This window comes from Ailuropoda melanoleuca, chromosome 6 (assembly GCF_002007445.2).
Source record: "Ailuropoda melanoleuca isolate Jingjing chromosome 6, ASM200744v2, whole genome shotgun sequence".
In the NCBI taxonomy this organism is placed as follows: Eukaryota; Metazoa; Chordata; class Mammalia; order Carnivora; family Ursidae; genus Ailuropoda; species Ailuropoda melanoleuca.
In genome coordinates, this window is record NC_048223.1 from 65,639,853 (window position 1) to 65,661,029 (window position 21,177).

Below are 21,177 nucleotides of genomic sequence, written 5' to 3' on the forward strand. Positions count from 1 at the left end.
ACATACACGTTTCTATACACACGTTTTCATAAATAGAAAGGAAAAGAAACTAAAACGCTCAGCTCTTAAAAACTATACAATTCATGAGACATTAGAAATGTCCTAATCAAGGGGCCAAACAAATATCCAAATAGTATCAATTTGGTTTGACCTTTTCTATCCGGATTCAACTGTGAGGCACACGAAGGAAAAACACCAGTTTAATAAAAGCTACTGAAGGGGCGCCTGGGTGGCACAGCGGTTAAGCGTCTGCCTTCGGCTCAGGGCCTGATCCCGGCGTTACGGGATCGAGCCCCACATCAGGCTCCTCTGCTATGAGCCTGCTTCTTCCTCTCCCACTCCCCCTGCTTGTGTTCCCTCTCTCGCTGGCTGTCTCTATCTCTGTCGAATGAATAAATAAATAAAATCTTTAAAAAAAAATAAAAATAAAAATAAAAAAATAAAAGCTACTGAAAACAAAACATTCCCCCAATGCTGCTACATCCTCCCCTCCTAGGTTCGGCCCGAAGTGTGCACGTGCGGCCTGTAGAGAAGCCAGACACGAGAGCACCTGCTGGGGTTCTGAGGGACTAGGCCAAAGACAGCACAACGCGGAGCGTGGCCCAGTTTAGCGGGATATTTTAAGCTCGATTTATTATCTTATTAGTAAAAAAAAAAAAAAAAAGATGTCAAATATACAGAACATGTACGGAGTTGCATCGTTCATCAGTGAAGCTAAGCCATGGGTGCACCATGGTTCTCAACATAAAACCACTCTCGTTTTGGCCAGGCTGCTCACAATCCCTCCCACACGGACACCCACGGAATTATTTTAAAGAATTCAGAAGCATCTTTCAGAAGCATCTAGGTTAACGAAATGCCACCTGTTATAAAACAGACAACTACATCATTTATCAAAAACAAAAGAGCTTGACTAAAGTACCTGAGCTGCTGCTCCATCCCTGATGAACCAGAAAAAGCTACAATGTTGTCTGATCTCCTCGCTGATAACACAACATGACAGACAGGGACGGAAGACCAACCCTTGCACTGTGCGACTGGAGTAGTCCCCCGAAGAACGATCCCTGACCCCCATCCTTCTGCCCCCGTGCCTGTCCCCCAAATCTGTCTTACTAACTAGATTCTCACCATAAGTGTTATTCATCTGGGTTTGGTGCACTGAATTTGGGGAGGGGGTAACACATCAAGCAGCAGCCAATCACATATATCCAACCTCGAATTAATCTTTCAGCTTTTTTTGGAGAGCATGAGCTAAGCATGATGAAGAAACAAGAGTTTCAATTTGTGGGAAGGAACTGGGGATATATTTGAAACACAGATAAACTGAGGATACCACATACCTTGTGCACAGAAGAAAAAAAGTTGGTGGGGGGGCGATGGAAATATAGAAATGGTGCGAGAGTTCCAAAAAAGCTGTTCAAGTGTTCACCATCCCCAGGCCCCACCAGCACAGGAAGTGCAAGCACTGGGATCTCACACCCGAAAACAGAGCAAGGTATGGAGACGACAGAGCAAGCCCAGAGCAGTGACTCTCACAGACGGTAAGGGGATCCCCAGCACGGACACAACTGGGATAGTTTTCAGCAGATTCCCAGGCCCTGCCCCATCCCCACACAACCAGAATCTCTACCAGGGAGATTGAGGAATCTGCATTTTTTAACAAGTACCTCAGGTGATTCCTACAGTGCCAAAGTTTAAAAACCACTGCTCTAGAAGGGTTTAGCACCTTTTCTTGAAGGACTAAAGTAGTCACCTTGTAGGCTCTCTGCACACATACATAATACAGCACTTCTCAATTAGGTAATTGACTGCAGCAATTTTACCTTTATTAAGCAAATATTATGATTTGAAAATGCTATCTACCTTGAGAGATGCAAAAACCGTATAAATATTCTGCCTTCCAGGACTTTACAGTCTCAATTTAATTATGTAATCATTCTGGGTCACTAAGAAGAGGCAATGAAGACCAGCATCAAAAAAAGAAATTCAAAATTATTCTTCACCAGTACATGAATTCTCTGCAAGTCCAAATCAATCCATTTCTGAGAGCTCTGACTTTAAGGGAAGCCAAGGAAGAAGGGGGTAGGAGGGCAGGGCATTGAGAGCAGACAGGAGGTGGGGGGAGAGGACAAGGTTTAGATATCAGTGCTGAGCACTCAATCTAATTCACGTCCTAGCAGAATGAGAACTATATTACGGGAACTCCCTTGCTCAAGGGGAGTGCATTTGTCTTTCCATATCGTAAACCTTAGTGCTGTCAAAGGAGAATGTATTTCTTCACCTAAGGGGCAGCACTTCAAAATGAAGAGTAGTCCTTTAGAAGAGGACATGTTTCAGATGTCGTCCTGGATGACTAGAGAAGATCTTAATTCAACCAAACTAATGAACAGAAAATGCTTTATCTAGAACTTTTGACTAGTTAGAAAAGTCTTAGCTCAAGCGACAAAGCCTCAAGCACGAGCTGTGAGTAACCGATGTACCAGAGCTGAGTTCAGGGGATCACAGCCATACTCAAACACTCAGACCACAAGATGCAAACACCTACTCTTCCTTCATTAGAACTAGCACACTAGCAAAGAGAAGACAAGAAGAACCCACTAAATTCACAATAGGTTCTGAAAAGTAGAGAGTTCATAGAGAAGATAACACATAGCTTCAGAGTTACACAGACCTGACTTATATCCTGGATCTTCCATGTTCTAGTACTGTGACCTTGGGCTTCAGTTTCTTCAGCTGTGAAATGGGATATTAATGGCACACACTACAAAACTGTTACAAAGATTGTACGAAATATCTACATAAAATATTTGGCACAGGGGCCTGGGTGCCTCAGTCAGTTAAGCGTCTGCCTTTGGCTCAGGTCATAATCTCAGGGTCCCAGGATCGAGCCCCACATCGGACTCTCTGCTCAGTGGGGAGCCTGCTTCTCCCTCTCCCTCCTGCTCGTGTTCTCGTTCTCAAAGAAATAAATAAAATCTTAAAAAAAAAATTTTGGCAGAATATTTGGCACTAAAGAAGGCCCTCTGGTTAACTAATATAATTACAACTTTATTGGTTTATCACACATATTTATTAGAAATTATATACACATGCTTAAGTATGTAGCCTTATATATGTAACTTTATATATTTGAAAGTTCGTATCCATTTTTACTCAAGTATACAGACAATCTGCAAACAGGTTGATTGAGCTTCAGTTGACATGCTGCTCTTCAAACTTATTAAATTTAGTTTTTATTATTAGAGATCTTTGACATACAAAGAGCAAATTTTTGACTAAATAACTGTCTTGAGTCAAAGAAACCTAAAAATTAAGGGAGTCCAACTTATAAATATAGATCTGACAGAATTCACCATGAAGGTCTTAACAAAGGGAGCAACTACCAGTTACCATCATTAGTGAAACAGCAGTGATGACATACTTTGATCATTTCCTACACATAAGAACTATGAAAGCACTTACGTGGATTGTCTCACTAAATCCTCGTAACAATTTTGTAAGGCCAAGGTCCATTATCATCATTTTACAGATCAGGAAACTTGGGCTTCTCAAAGTCATGCAAATTTTCTGAGATCACATGCAAGAACAGCAATTTGGGTCTACTCAATGTGAACCTGAAGCCTGTGTTCTTGACCAGCAAGCTCTACTGCTTAAAATCCAAAACTGAAACTCAGTATCTCCAAATCCACTGCTCATTCCATGTGCTATGGAGGCTGGGATAGGCACTATCAATATAATTCACCTTATTAGAAACCAGAGTCAAAAATCCCATTAGATTTCCCATTCTCCTTTTAAAGTCTCCCCACTTCTACTATGAGACTAGGCCAGAATAAGGGCCTAGTTGCATTTCCCTTGTTCCCCAGGTGTCCAGTGCCCCAGGCAATATTTCCAGGTGAGATGCCCATCCAAGGTTGAAACACTCCTCTGATGGTACCCACTGGAACTATAATTTGGTTGGGTGACAGTGAGTCTTACATTATCCTTTCCAGATAATGGGATACCTTAATTCCATTCTATTACACATTTCAAAAAAGCCCATGAAGAATGATCCTGATAGTGATAATTTCATACGTTATGACTAGAAGGAGATGAGATGCTGAATCGAAATATCAAAACAAGGACAACACAATGGATCTACCAGAGTTTGTGAGCAAACCAAACACCCACCATGTTTCCTGGTGTTCTATTTTACTCCTAAGTGATATGTATTAGATGCTCATCCAAAAGCTCAATACGTGAACTTTTAATATAACAATGGAAGAAAAATTTTGATGGATCAAAATCCAAGTGGCAAGTCCATGTAACTAAAAGCTCTCTAGTGTGAAGATATCTGCTCACAACGGGGCAGTGTGTGGACAGCAGGTTCCATCTGGCTGGTCATTTACAGTTCATGACAAATATGGGGAACACAGCTTTCTTTATGCATGGTCATACTCAGAGACATTAAGGGTCCCCTCTGCTTCCCATATTCCAGACATCAATTAATTGAAGTTGACCACTCACTCTAAAGGATTTAATTACAATAAAGATTTAATGAGCAGGAAAAGGCAATTATTTTTTTCTGAAAAGAAACTACTTTTAAATATATACAGTTAGTTAGAGACAGTACCAGAGGGGAGGTGGGTAAGGTGATGGGTGAAATAGGGGATGGGGATTTTAAGGAGCGCACTTGTCATGATGAGCACTGGGTAATGTATGGAATTGTTGAACCACTATATAGTGCACCAGAAATTAACACTGTATGTTACTGATGCTGGAATTAAAATTAAAACTTTAAAAATTAGGAGCGCCTGGGTGGCTCAGTCGTTTAGCGTCTGTCTTCGGCTCAGGGCATGATCCCGGCGTTACAAGATCGAGCCCCACATTAGGCTCCTCCGCTGGGAGCCTGCTTCTTCCTCTCCCACTCCCCTTGCTTGTGTTCCTTCTCTCTCTGGCTGTCTCTCTCTGTCAATTAAATAAATAAAATCTTTTTTAAAAAAAACTTTAAAAATTATAGTAAGATGTCCACTTGAAGAATGGACTGAAATAATGTTAGTTACTAATAAACAAATGTGGTTGAGATACTGTGAGGATCAAAGACTCATCTGTGAGGTATTTTTGTTGAAAATACTAAAACTGAATGTAGTAAATCCTTTAGATCCAACTTCTAGTTTACAAGTATGGGGGGGTAGAGTAACAAATTAAAGGATACCAGCAAAAGAAACCAGAAAAATGCAGAGTATAGAATATTCTACAGGATGCTTGACCAAGTTTCATCAACAAGTCAATGGCAAGAAAAAGTAAGAGGAAGGAGGAGGCGGAATTATTCTGAATTTTAAAAACCTTGAGTGATACAACCAAATGCAACAAGTGGAAACTGGTTTGAACTGGAGTCAAACAAACTAGCTACAGAAAGTCATTTTGAGCCACTGGAGAATTTTGGGTATAGACTAAGGTATTAGAGTCTATGAAGGAATGATTATGAAGTTTCCCGGTGTGATAATATTTTAGTTATGTAAGCAAAGGTCCCCTTTCCTTGACATGCATGTTGAAGTATTTAGGAATAAATGACAGGTCTAAGATTTGTTTTAAAATAGGTCATTAAACCCCTCCAAAGACAGCACAGTAATTACAGCAAAATGTTGGCAACTGAATAAATCTGTGATGATATTCAGTTAATTCTCTTCTGTGTATGATGAAATTCATAGTGAGAAGTTTTACCTTTTAAAGAGAATCTAAGAATGCTAGATATATAAAACTATTGTATACTGTTTTGAATTGACATGAATTATAAAATGCATGACTGCTGAAAATTTTAACATGAAAGATACATAAAATTATGCTTTTGAAAAAACTGACATTTTACTCCAATTCATTTATATCATTTGACTAAAAGTTTGTTAAACGTTAACCATTTGTTTTGCCTACCAAGATATATTTTTCTTTAGTTTGTCTTCAACATTTTAATACATGAGGGCTAATCACTGTTCAAATTAAGTATTAGCTGCTCTGCTTGGAAAATCACAAGGGAAATGCAACTAAAACTTATCACAATCATGAATTGAACATTATATTTACTGACATTTCCAAATTAATGGTAGCTATTTGCTATGCCATATAGTTACTTCGGATGCAAAGTCTGTCACCGTTAGAGGCAGGGTCTAGAGGTACGGTAAATGTCCTAATTATCTCCCAACTTCAACTCACTCACAATCTTCCAGTTTTTTTAGATGCCAAGATTTAGTATTTACATTAGAAAACCCCAAAATGACTCAGAATTTTTAGAAAAAAATTCTTCCAATTTAATAAAATTTCAACTTTGTGCTTTCCAACCACAACTGAAAAATATATTCTAATTCCAAACAGATTGAGCAACCTATCTTGATTTACACAGTGAAAAGGTGAAGATCACTTGGGATAGGCTCAAACTTGTCCAGTCAGACCTCAAAAACAACCTGCTTCTTCAGCCACCTGGGTCAAGTTTCTTCATCCAATTAATAACTATTCATAGTCATAGTAGACCCTAAAATCCATTCCTCAGAGGAGCACAACAGAGCATAAAAGAAACTGGGTGATTATTTCAGGTTTCCACATGTAAACACTGAAACTGATGAGAACGCTCACTGTCATAGCAAAAAATCAAATATACTTATTTGCTTCTCATCCAGTGGCATTATTTGAATGATAAAGGAAGTATCCTACAGAGTAGCTTGGTCACCATCAGAACCGTTTACATGAGTATACAACACACTGCAGACAAAAGCCACTCAAGGAAATTTCAGAGTGGCTCTGGAAAGCTCCCCCAACATCAACAACTCTGGCTATTCCTGAATTTCTAATAAAGAGAAAGACACAACTAGGGCATTGCTAGGACATAAGATGATATAGTGTGAACCATATATTCCAAACAAACATAATTTACCGATATTTTAAGTTATCTTCAAGCTTCTTGGAGGGTTCTAAAGAACATCTGATTTCCCCAAAGACCAAAGGCTCTGGATTTCTGCAGCTCCGTGATGCAAGCCTGATTTTGCTTCTAATCAGAATTGAAAACTTTTGACTAGGAATGCCCTAGTGAAATCTACGATTGTAGGAACTGATAATGACATTTATTGGGTCTAAGCATCATGTTGATGGAGATTGATTTCTGATAAATAAAACATTAATAAAATTTACAAGATACAAGATGAACTAAAGGTTCAGAGATCTGAGGTTCATGACTTATTCTCTCAGGTACTTCCTAAATATATCAGTGTGAAAATATGCATATTTCAAGAGAAAGCCTGTATGGAATATTTTTCTCATAATAAAAACAACAACCCACCAAGAATTTATATTTAAATAACTTTCCTGTTCTAATTTTTAGTCAAAGTGAAAAAATAATAATTCTTAACAAAAAGAAATGGCCAGCTAGTGAACTGAACTCCAAAAAACAGAGATGTCATTAGACAACTCTTAACCTTTTTTATGTCCTATTTTTTTTTCAAGTATATTTCTCATTACTAGTAAACAAGTTACATTATAAATGGTAAGATAATATTCTACTTATTTATAAACCAAGAGGTCCCCTATTTGTGATATGTAAAAGATAACATTTCATTGAGAAAATAACCACCATTTTAAAAATGAGATTTATTCACACATCCATCAAACATTTAGAAATTGGCTGTTTGAAGTGTCAGATATACAAAACTTGGTGCTCTCAGAGGAGATTTGTTTTCTAGTAGAGTAATCATCCCCAAAGATTGTCACAGCAGCATAACACTTAAGAATTAAAGGAATCATCTTCAAATAGCTATCATCTAAACATACCCTCCTAGAAAAAAATAAAATGGATCAGCATTCGCAATACCTTTACCGTTGAGCCCCTCTGGAGTAAAATTTCTAAAGGTAATGATAATATATCTATTCTTTTATCCTAGATAAAGCTATAAGACGACCGATAAATTCAGGTATGTCTTAAGTATGTCAATGTGAAAATACACTTATGCATATTTCAAGAGAAAGCCTGCATGGAATATTTGTTTTCTCATAAAAAAAACAACAACAACCCACTAAGAATTTATATTTAAATAACTTTTCTGGTCTAATTTTTAGTCAAAGTGAAAAAATAATAATTCTTAACAAAAAGAAATGGCCAGCTAGTGAACTGAACTCCAAAAAACACAGAGGTGTCACTGGACTTAATTCTTAGAAATTAACAATGGAAATACATACAAGATTTAGCTTTAACAGTCCTATAATATTAAAAAGCTATTTAATACTTCGAAAGTCTTCAATGACAGTGTACCTTTTCAATAGTGAATCGAACAGAAATTCATATTCCTATTTAGCTTAAAATGCCTTTAGATTCCCTTCTAAATATAGATCTAATATTTGAATGTCTACCTAGTAAATATAGTCTTCAAATATTTAAAAAGAAAACTCCAATTATACTTCTTTAGTTTAGAACTCTGAATTCCAAAAAAGGAATCTAATACTACTCTAGTCCTCAGACAACTATTAATTTAGTGTTTTACTTTGGCTGGGACTTTAGACCCTTCTCTGTCAGGCTAGAGTTTCTTTTGCTGAGCTACACAGACCATCTAGTGACAATTATCACATTACCGTAGTATCACAATATTCTGAATTTCATTCCAAACTGGCCATATATGAAATACAAGGCACAGAAAATACCAACACCACCAAATCATTTTAGGCTTTTTTTTTTTTTCAGTTGTCTCCCAAAAGCACATCCAACAGGCCTGCAAAGTGAATCTCATTTTTCATTCTTTCAGCTGTGCCAACTGGCGATGCTTATTAAATCAACACAGCTACTTTTGTTAGGAGCGGGATAAGGAAGTGAGTCCCCAGCTTGGTATCATGAGGTACGGTTTAAACGAACACCACACACTTACCATCTCTCTCAGAACATATACTCCAATAGTTCCACAGTACCCGCATCTCAGTATTTTTTTTTTAACTGCCTTGTTGAGCTTTAGTCCTTAAAATGACAACACGAGGAAGAGCCAGACAGGAAGCATAATGAGCAAGGCCCAATGCCATGTTCACTTACCTACAAAAAGAAAGAACAAAGATTTAAAAGGCTTTAATCACAATTACCTCCCCACATGTCTACTAATTAGCTTTGACTTAAAGCAGATTATGTGATAAAGAAAAAGACAAATATAACCTTGAGGCCTTTAATAACAACATTTGAAAACAGTCCCTCCTCCCATGGACAAACTCGGACTTCTATAGCAGGCACAAGATAAGTGAATACCGAAGTGGAGTCACTATTTTCTTTATGATGAGTTGATAAGTCAATTCTTCTACGGTGTGGTGACGAGCAGATATGACAATAGAACAGCGAGAGACACAGCAACCGCTCGAGATCTGGAGGGGGTCTCCCCAGGCGGGCTCTAATGATCATCACTAGATCAGTTGCAGCTCTCTCTTTATAGGATAAAATGGTGCTAGTTATTGCTGGGATTTTGCCAATGATCTCCTAGGCAACTGACAGCTTAAAAAGCCATAAATAGAGCAGCAAACACCATCATTTTGCCCTTATCCACTTCAGGGTGCACATCCACAGGGGTACGTTTTAGCATGAGCGCTTCTCTTGTCTTAAAGCATAGGGAAAATGTCTAAATACTGATGCAGCAAGGACACAGAAGTAATAAAAAGGAACCTAAATCAATGAGCTAGCTCTCTACACCTGAAATCATAATAAAAGCTCATATCTGGGCTATTCTCATGTGCCAAGTACCAAAGCATCTAACATGGGCAAACTCATTTTGTTTTTAAAACAAGTCTTTCAGGCAAGGACTGGTATTATTCTCATTTTCTGTCAATCAGGAAGTGAAGAAACGAAATTTAGAAAACTTGCTCAAAGCCACATGGCCAGGAGTGACAAAGCTAGAATAAAGAGACGTATTTTCTATTATCATCAACTCAGATTTCACAGATTCCTGAGTCAAGACATCAAGTTCTTTCCCTCATGGGATTCATGTTGACATGTTACTAAAAAGAATGAGGAAGTCTGTAACTGTGCTCGTCAGAAAACATCAAAATGACAATATGGTTTTACAGCTGTTTTCTGTAAGACAAAGAACATCATTCCCTTAGAATTAAGTATTAACAATACAATCTTGATAGAAATAAAATGCTTTGATGGATCAAAGTTTGCAAGGATCAAATCATGATCTGTCCTTGGACTGGTTCTATAAAACTGGCCCCAGGAAAGATCCTTCAGGGATTGTTCATAGGATTGATACATGGTTTATTAAATGCCATGTAATATATATAACAGGACCTTTTTTAGTCAAAGATGTCTTACCTCCTTTCAAAGCATCCCTACATGGAAGCTATGTTCTTCCTCCACTGCAATCGCTATTCCTCTATTTTTAGAACCCTTTTTTAAAGCTATATTCAGACATATGAATTCTACAAGACAATGGTCTCATTACTTTATGGTAACATTTTATTTTTGACTACAAACCATATTACTTGATGGGAGTAGTCCTTTACCTAGTGCCAAATATTTTCAAAAATCAAATCCACTCTTACAAAGTATGTCCATTTGTTAAAGTTATCACCTAGATAAATAGGCAGGTAGGCAGACAATAATTAGATACAGCTGTACAATGCATCTATATATCAAGGCAAGTTGTCTCTCGGACGTGCATAGTACTTTCTAGAGTGAAGATTATGAAGGCAAAATAGGTCTAGGAATGTTCTAGCGTGCATGTCGTTTCTTTCCTCCACTAATGTCCTTCTCATTGAGGCCAATCACAGAAAGGATCTAATTCAATTAACAGTCATTGATTCCCTACCACATGCCAAGTACAAGGCTAAGCATTTTTACACATCAGCTGAATTTACCTTAGTAAAACTCCTCTTTAAAAAATGATTCTTATTTTACAGTTAAGGAAACAGACACCTAGAATGTAGCATGAAAGGCCAAAAGTTAACATGGCCATAAGAAATTCTCTGGATCACATGCCTGCATCTAGCTGCATGGCTGACCATCTTCTCTTTATAAGGATAATGTGAGACAGGGGTCTACTGAGTGGGAACATTTTGCTTTAAAAGGGAGAAAATAACAATCATCAGGCCTGGTCACCTTCTTTCTTAGGATTTGTATTTTATATCTCTGTCCTACTCATACTGACCATTCTGGATACCACCTGAATGCTCTGGAGAGAAATTATACTTGTATGCTCACAAACCAATTTTAGCTCAAATAGAAATGATCAAAATTGTCCCAACTTTGTCTTGTCTCTTTTCTGCTCTAAATTTGTTAGCAAGAGAATGCTAGCCATCAACAAATGTCTGGGATGGGTGTTTTGTTACTAAGGCTCTAACTTCCAACACTGAGGGATTAGAGAGGGAATTGGACAGGAAAAGGAGTCAGACTAAGGAATAAAAAAAAAAGCAGCTCCAAAAGTTGTGTTTTTTATGATTTCTACAAGACTAGAATTGCTGTGGTAGAAGAATAGCACTAGGGGCGCCTGGGTGGCACAGCGGTTAAGCGTCTGCCTTTGGCTCAGGGCGTGATCCCGGCATTCTGGGATCGCCCCACGTCAGGCTCCTCCGCTATGAGCCTGCTTCTTCCTCTCCCACTCCCCCTGCTTCTGTTCCCTCTCTCGCTGGCTGTCTCTATCTCTGTCAAATAAATAAAATCTTTAAAAAAAAAAAAAAAAAAAAAGAATAGCACTAACACACCTGTGCCTCGCTGTACTGAAAAAAGTTCCATTCCAGAATTGCATAATAAAAGCTATTAGCAGCTAGAAAATGGATGTTTAGTGCATCTTATCGACATTATCTTTAATACAGGAGTGGTTTTATGCAAATCACTATTCACGTGTCTCAGAACCTTACTTTCAAAGCATCTGCAGATGACAACACATGGCTTCGGCTTCTTATACACATTCAGAAGACCTCAACTCTGCAGAATAGTGAAATGATAAACCAACCCCCTTTGCCCTAGTACCAGACTGCGTCCCTGCCTTCTACCTGCCACTTCCCCTGCGGGTCACACAATCATCAGCAGCACGCGGTGAATAACATTTTTTTCTTAATAGCAGGAGACTGAAAATTGAGTAGTGCACAGAATATTTTCCATTCTAAACAAGGATTCAAATGTTCCTGGTAGTGACAGCATTTCTGAGATATTTAAAGGTCTTGACCCTCAGTGTAAAGAAATCTCAGGCATAGACCTACTGAGTCAAGACTGAAATAGCCAACCCAGAATGATCTATGCTCTGGAAACATCAGCAGCACTCCACACAGCACAGAGGGTGTCCAGCTGCACTAAGGGTGACACCAGGGAACTCACTCTTCAAGGGCAGAGATACAAGTCACTGGTTTCACAGAACTTTCACCTTTGCCATCAGTTTAAGGAAGTACGCCATGCAGACATCAGTCTAAGTCTTCTCCTGTGTTAGAAAAAGGTCATCTTCACCTTCCCAGAAACAGGGCAGTAAGTAAAAACAAAAACCGAAGACACAAGAATTGAATACGGTTGTTCCTCATCAGCTGTCTTAGTGTAGTGATTGGAAACCAACACTCACCGATCTTGAGCTGTTTGCCCCTACATCAAGCAATGCAAGAATGCAATATTCCTTGGAATGTTTTTGTTTTGTTTTGTTCTGTTTTTTTTGTTAACTAAAGAATAAAAAATTCTGAAAAGAAATATTCATCCAATTAATGAAAAAAACCCTACTGGTTTTAAATGTTAAAGTTAGTGGGAAAGTGTCATGGTGTATATGCCAGGGGTTACTTTCACACTGAGGAAATAGCAAAAAGATCTTTCCAGGGGAGAAAGGAAAATTCTTAAGCAAAATCAATTATTCATTGCAACACAAGGAAAACGATTTTGCTGCTGGCCTAGGATGCTATCAATAATTTCCTAGCTGTAGACATTCTTAGTCTCCTAATTTAACAGGAAGTTGATTCTTTCAAAGATTTTTAACAATCTGGAAAAACCATTCTTAAGGAAACTAAATTTTATATAATATTACTGACTACAGTTTTGATGCAAACAAGAGAAATATTAGACTTAAGAAAACTGTTATTTGGAACGTCTGCCTTCAGCTCAGGTCATGATCCCAGGGTCCTGGAATCGAGTCCCATACTGGGCTTCTTGCTCAGTGGGGAGCCTGCTTCTCCCTCTGCCTGCCACTTCCCCAGCTTGTGTGTGTGCGTCCGTGCACGCACTCTCTCTCTCTGACAAATAAAATCTTAAAAAAAAAAGAAAGAAAACTGTCATTTGGATTTCATATATATGAAAATGACCAGGTGGGGTTAAGTATTTCAGGCACAGCTGAGAAACAGCAGTGATACTGGGCTGTATGGGGGGAGATCTGGGCACTTCACCTGAGATAAACTAAAAATAGAAACAATAAGGAGGAACATTTACTTCCTTAATAATTCATATTTACTACTTTTTTAAAAGATTTATTTATTTATTTACTTGAAAGAGAGCGAACACAAGCAGGGGGAGGGGCAGAGAGAGAGAGGGAGAAGCAGGTTCCCTGCTGAGCAGGGAGCCCGACATGGGGCTTGATCCTAGGACCCTGAGATCATGACCTAAGCTGAAGGCAGATGCTTAACCAACTGGGCCACCCAGTAGTGAGTGTGCCTCCATACTCACTACTTTTCATTGAAAACCTAAACTGAGGAGTTTTCTCATAATGAACTTCAGTGTTAAAAAATAATAGCTGTGTCTCAATTCCTGGCATAAGGACTAAAACATCAGACAAAGAAATCTGAGTTTGTTTCAAGCGGGTACGTACATACCTCTATTGACGTCTAAGCTAGAGGTCTGCCTCCCTCATGAAATTGTTGATAATCACTGGAGAGGAGCTTGTTTACCTTTGTTTTCGTGGTGTCTAAAACAACACTTGGTCCACAGGGTGTGCTCAGTAAGTGAACAAAGACACATCTAAGTGTGAGGTGCTATGGTGGGCACAAAGAATGTAAGATATGGTTATTACTCTCAGAACCTTTTAAACTAATTCGGGGGGGTGCCTGGCTGGCTCAGTCGGTGGATCATGCCATTCTAGATCTTAGGGTTATGAGTTCGAGCCCCATGTTGGGGGTAGAGTTTACTTAATTAAAAAAAAAAAAAACTACTAGCTGGTGATATTACAACATAAAAAGACAACCACCAGTCAGGATTCTCCTTTGTAAGTCATTAACTATTTGTTGTGATGGTAAGTGCTATCATCTGTGAGTGTTCAGACCAGGAAGAGACCACACTCCATTGGCAAAAGGAACCTGGGAGGTTCCTTTGAGAAAGTGAAATTCAAAGGTGGTGAAAATTGAAGGGGCAACGTCTTCAGAAGCTAAGGGATGTTTGGCTAGAATGGGGGTTTAGTGTTGAGAAGGGTGAAAGAGGGTTGAAGATGAAAAATGGGCCCAAATTTAAAGTCATTTGACTTCAAACTGGTAACGTACCAACCTCCCCCTAAATATGCTTTCCTGTTTGCCTTCTACATACTGTGAAAAATTAGAAACTCCATCTGTATAATATGTTAAAAGTAGTACATAGCATTCACGGAAGGGGGAACATTTGTTTTTTAACAGATGATCTTACGTATAGCACCAACTCAAGTTGTAGTAAGAAACAAGTAATTATTACAGAATTAGAATAGCCTTAAAAAATATATCTAGACTAGTCAGCAGGTTGATATAATAAAAATCTGCCCCCTCCAAAAAAAAATGCTAACCAGGGATGATAGCCAAGATTTAATTAGCTGTAAGGTTCAGGCAGGAAGCAATCAAAATGGCCCCCGGAGCATCAGAATGGGGCCTGGGCTTCACCTGGTGGATTATCAGCCCCCAGTTCTAGCACAGCTTTGCTCAAAATTGCCCACTATCAGATGCAAGATCAATTCAAAAAACATTTAACACAAACACCAACACACACACGCACGTGCACACACACACACACACACACAAAGGGTATCTAGTGCTCTGACGGCCACACGTACATGAAGACAGACATCTGTGGAGCTGTACAATGACCAGGGAATGTGAACTCCACTGTCTACCAGGCATAGGGGTCTGGCCTGACATAGTCACCTTACACATCTGAACCCACCAAATCAGGATAAGGAATGCAGCCCACAGTAATGCTCTGAGGACTAACTGAGATACTATACAGGAACGTTCCGTGTAATTTGTAGCACCCTCTTCAAATATAAATTTTCACTAAAAATTACTAATGTGATCAAGGACAATCTACTTTAGAAGAGAAAACTTAACTAGCAATGCTGATCTTTGCCTCTCCTCTGACATACTTCAGAGAGGATCTGCCTCCACCCCAGGCCCTCCTGGAGAGGTGGGTCTACGCAGCCATATTAATACCAGATGCCCCCAAACCCACCCAGAGTTGACTGGAACCAAGAGGGATACCTGATCTATGCTAGCCCAACTCGAGCTAAAAATGTTGAGACCAAGTCAGTCCACCACTGCAGGAGGAGGTGGTCATTATGGGAGGCTATATGGGGCTGTGAGGAAGTTAGTAAGAAGAAAAGCCTGTCCAAAAAAAATACAACCACAAAGCAGATGAACAGAGGAAAGTTGAGACAGAGATCATACAACTCAGACAAAAAGGAGAGACAATAGAGCCACCTGACAGTTTCCCTATTCCTCAGGGAAATAATGAGATTTTCTTAAAGTTCAAGTCCCCAGTATCCATTCCTTTAGTGCTTTAAAAATAAGTTCCTTCCTATCTGAGCTTTCTTGAGTGGGTTTCTCTTCCTTGAAGCCCAAAATGAACAGAGAAAACACAAGGCAAAATGAGGTCCTCTGTACTCTCCCTTGCTATCGACCTTGTTCTGTGATGGTCCTTTCTTCTCTGAGATCACCCCTAAAAAGCTCTCCAAATAAAGAAAATAGAGTCACAAAAGGATGAAGTAGGTCACTAGACTAGGTGCAGGTTTCTAAGTTCCTTATGTCAACCTAACTGAATCAGAAATTTAACAACAACAGCAAATAAATGAAAGGTACATCTAAGGATATTCCCAGATATTTCGTATAAAATGTCAAAATTTACTGTAAAGAATTGTATGCTTGCTTGAGGACTCTAACCAGATGTTTAAGCATGCTCTAAAATATCAAGACTGCTAAAAAAATTTTTTTTAAAAGAGAAAAAGGCCACTCTCATTAAATAAATGTAAATATGTTGAGCTTCAAGCTGAACAGGTTTAATAATAAATGTGAATACTAGACCAACACTATTTATTTATTCAAAACATTTGGACCAGGAGCCTACAATAGGTAATGTATCATGCTAGACATTCTGGGGTGATACAGATACGAATCTTTCCAGAAAGCAGCTGACATCATAGGCCAAATAAGGGCAAAAATGATTAAACTTCTCTCCAGTTTTCTTATTACTTAGGGAATCAAGTGCAACTGCAGGGAGCATTGGCCACAAAAGCTCCCCAGTGGTTTCAGCCTTTGCACACTCAACAGGGTCTAGTCTAGCCTGGCTTGAAAGGAAGGTGAAATTAAGATTTTACAAGAAAGCAATATAGCCACAAAGGGGGTCATCGTGCTCACACAGGACCTTTCCTGGCCCCTAGAAGAACAGAAATAATTTTTCAAGGTAAATGAGTGCTAGACTTCCTAGACTAATGCTTAATTAGCTCAGTAGTAGAGTACTTTGATAGCCCTATAAATCGTTATTAAAATGGCAGTGCCTCAGAGTTATAGGATGTCGTGTGGATCCAGGGGCTCACAACCAGCAGCGCATTTTTGAACCACCAGGGTCCCTCAGCAATGCCAAGTTCTATTCCCAAAGGAAACGGCCACAGGATTCATGGCTATAGCAACGAGACAGGAGAAATTCGTCTTTCCTCCTGTCCTGTTTTGCTTAGAGTTAGAAGACACGGAAAGCAGCTAAACAGAAAACTGGAAGCAAACCTGTCAAACACAGAAAGCTAATACTGTGTCATTATATTGGTGGAGACGACTGGAACCCACAAAAGGTGCAGGCACCGTGATCATGCTGGACAACACTGGTGAATAAAGTCAGTCAGTCCCCTGCTTTCAGGGAGCTTACAACCTAAATGGGAAAGATAGACAGCAAGCAAAGAAGCCAAAATGTGCCAGTCAGTCCTGACTAGTCAGTGCTCAGAGTGAGGCTCACTAGGGCGGGGTAATGTAGTAAATAAGGAACCAGAATCAAGATTAATGGGGCACTTGGGAGCAACTATTTAAGGTAGCCAAGGAGGAGGTGAAATGTGCAAGGTCATCTTATTCCAACAGTCAAAGGACTTAATTCCACAGCACTGAAGAAGACACGCTTCCATAAAAGCACAGAGTATTGCTTTATCTTAAACCAAATGTTTGCAAGGGTGGATTTGGAAAGGAGAAAAAGTATCAAGCACCTTTTGCCCAAATAGGAGAAAAAGCTACTTCTAACTAGTGTCATATGACTGAGGGGATAGGTATTGAGAGCCAAGACATATTCTAGTAAATCTCACTTCTCTTCACAATCCTACCAGTTTCACAAATGAGGACGCTGAGGGTCAGAGTGGATCAGATAACTTGCCCAAGATTACCACAGATGGTAGACTCAAAGCCAGGGGATGCTCTATCCCAAAGCTTTTTCCATTGGCCACGTTTTCCCAAGGTGTGGAATTATTACCGAGGTCTAAGAACATTTTTTTTTAAGGAAAGAAAGAGCATTTTTTAAGAGCTTTTTTTTTTTTAAGGAAAGAAAAATTCTCCATTGTGACGCACTTCGGTGATCGCTAATTGACAGGTTGGCATGTTGGTGCCTGGTGGCAGTGGGTAGAGCTGGTGAGAAAAGATTTGGCAGAGCAAGAAGAGCCACATTATTTTATCGACAGGAGTACATTGCTACAGTGTTTCAAACTGTAGGCACTCGACTAATCCAAGCCCAACGTTGCAGGGACACGTCCATAAAGACAGGAGGTTACTGAAAGCTCTGCCGGCTAAGAGCTATGGAGCCGCGGGGGAGCCACAAGACTAGGGTCAGCAGAGCTGGCTTCCAGCCCTGGATTTACCCCCGGGGAAGGAAACACGGTGCTGGGAATGCAGGCAGGTAAAAAGGCAGCTAGCTTTCACACATACTCTTTGTACCATTTGACTCATGTGCCACGTGTATGCGTTAGCTACACCAAAGGCTTAACTAAGTCATTTAAAAGAGAAAACAAAATGTGACCCTGGACAAGTCATGACCGCTTTAAGACTCTGCTTTTTCTTACACAGCTCGTCTCTCAGGATTGTTGGAAATCACACAAAATTCTACATTTGAAAGTACTTTTAAGTTGTAAAATATACGCTGATCCATAACATGGTTTTTAACAAGAAATGAAGAGAAGTGCATTCTGTGTAAGAACAATTAAGATGACTCCCAAGGGCACCCAGGGACCAACCGCTGGAGATTCCCTCTATAGCATGCAGTAGAGGGTCCTGGCTAAGGGCCGGAGAACCACCACATTAGCTGGCTGCGTATCCGCCAGCGAGATGCTCAACCTCTCTGAGCCCCCATTCCCAGCTCGGCATAAGAAAACTACTATGTCTCGGGGAGGTCATGAAGCCTACGTGCCATGATTCATTAGCTTAAGCAAAGTCCTAGAACATAGTAAAATGTGACAAATACTTGCTATTAATTAGAATAGCCAAAATACCTTAGCAAAATACCACACCACCCTAGGGGTCACCTGAGTCAAATCCAAATCTAAAGCTGGTGACAAGAAAGAAATCATGGAAGAACTTATTTCACTGTTGCCAGAAGTTTCTGGTATAGTCATCAAATAATATATGTAAAATTCACTTTCCTATCTGCAAATAACATGGTGCGTACCCGCAAATGTCAAAAGGGAAAAAATAGCAGGCTCCTATCCCTAAAAAATGAGACATGCAGGGTGACTCGTAAAAGGGCTATACCATTGCTGTTCCAGACTCCATCCCACCCGCAGGCTCTCTGGCATGAGCACGGCAAACTTTATCAAGACCCAGGCAGAGGCACCCAGCAGGGTTCCGCACACTTACCCCTTTGCAAGAATCACCTGCCACTCTTGTTAAAAATCCAGATTCCCATCCCTGCCACAGAATCCCTCAATCTGAACCTCCAGGGGAGAGGCCTGAGAGCGCATGCCCCAAAGGAGTCTCACGATCCTGCCTGTTTGGGACACGATGCACACAGTGGCCTAGCTGACTGCTAGACACTAGTCAGTATTTGGTTTCCACTTTCCCCCCCTTCCAAACCCCAGTCCCATTGTGTGTGAAACCATTCTCTCCCGCTCCCTAAATAAACACCCAACACTAATTAACCCTAATGACGGGAAGACTGTTTTCACCTGAAGACTACCAATGACTTGAATACAAATTTGTTGATTGGAAACAGCTTTTAATTATCCATGTCAACGTGCAAATCTGCTTTACAATGCCTGTAGGCATTTTGGTAATTCGCAACTGATCCAAAAGGATAAAAGGACCCAGCCCCAGTTTTGCTGGGAAGTACTGGATGGCTTCCCCACCCAGTCCTTGGCTCACTTCCCAGCCTCCTTTTGACCCAGTTCCCTCCTGCCTCAGGGGTAGGAAATTAAATTCCGCCCCCCCCACAACCCCTTCATCATAATAAGCGTTTCTGGTAGATGGTAGAGAATACAGTAAGAGAATCTTACCTTTGCCTCCCTCTTTGCTGTAGGCATAAGGAGAATAAAGAAAAGCAAGGCTGCCATATCTAAGGAGCCGAGAGGTGCCCTTGCCCCAGACCCAATGCCCTGGGCGAGATATTAAAGAATGACAAGAGCAAAGCGGCTAACAAAGTTGCTTGGGTGTCTCCGGGCACTTCTTGTAATACAGACAAGGTCTATCCAGAAACTCATGTAAAATCTCCCAGAGGGTCTTATATGTTTAAGGCTCCAGGCAGGTGCGATAGGGAACGCCATCCATGTTCACACAAAGTGCCTGCACTGCAGAACCTTAAGTCCAACCCCGGCTGAACAATTAATCAAATGGAAGGATAAACAAAAAATTTGTTACAGAGGGTTGGAAGAGGGGGAAATCATTTCCCACTAACCGAACTGCAAACCCTAGAGAAACTTATCTTGCTCTGGTCCCTCATGTTACTAGTAGGAAAGTTGCCTCTCTGAATTCTGGTATCTTTAAATGGATTCTCATAGAGGAGGAGACTTGACCATCAGCTAAGAACAAGCCTGGGCATTCGTCCCGGGTATTGTTTCTATATAAGCCAACAAATGTATATGCAACACCTACTATGTTCTAGGCACTGGGACACATGGTGGAAAGAACTGAAACACTGCCTTCAAAGAGCTTATATTCTTGTGTTAATTTTATTATAACCCCACCAAGGTCAGAACAAAGGCATGGGATCATAAAGATAACACTGGGATATACGAATGCCCTCAAAGCCCCAGGTGTGCGTGTAGGATCAGGATGATGGGTTAAAGGGGCAACCAGGGATGAGAAATTTCTTTGCCATGAAGTGATACGCTGTTGTGTCCCGACTGTGGGTCTCCATTTCAGCACCATTAGCCCAAGCACACACACAAAATCACAGAACTCAATGAAAGATAGGTGGGCTGCTAAGTTTCAAGCTCAGGTCTATTGACTTCAAATCCCACTCTCCTTCTCACCTGCACAGGGATAAAGAGAAATTATGAAATTAAGAGGCATTTCAAAGAAATAAAACAAAAATGAGAAAAAATTTTCAACCATCTTTAGAAGCCTGCCAGATGTGTATACAATTTCCAGTACGCTAACAACCTTTTAATACTTTGTCCTCAGAATCTTATGTCCATTTTTTTCTGTCTTGCCATCAAGGTTATAAACTACTCCAGTAAAAGCACGGGCTTTTCTCTTTTTTGTATTACTCCCCAACTACTTATAGTGTTTCTGCCCACTGCTGTCACTTAAATCATACTGACTGGCAAACAGAAAACTTGTCCTCAAAACTTTAATAAAATCACCTCCTGGCAAAGGTAAAAATCAAAAACGGTTTTTAGATATTAATAGACTAATTACACAGACATGTTCCAAATTCTCTGAATTTGTACCTGACCCAATAGTTCTGATCATTTTTCTACTTTGCAATTTTGTAATTTTTTCTACTTCGCTTCAATTTCTTTTGTTCTTCAAAATTTGATTCACAAACCAGCTAAACACTGTCACAAGCGTTATGTTTCAGCAGCAAGCTAGCCATTATGT

At 39.9% G+C, this 21,177-nt stretch overlaps 1 protein-coding gene across 1 annotated transcript in view; it reads right to left on the reverse strand.

Annotated features, from left to right (window-relative positions):
- The window catches only part of ANK3 (ankyrin 3), a 657,955-nt gene that overhangs the window by 447,561 nt on the left and 189,217 nt on the right, over positions 1 to 21,177 (reverse strand). The gene's annotated exons all lie outside the window — the stretch shown is intronic.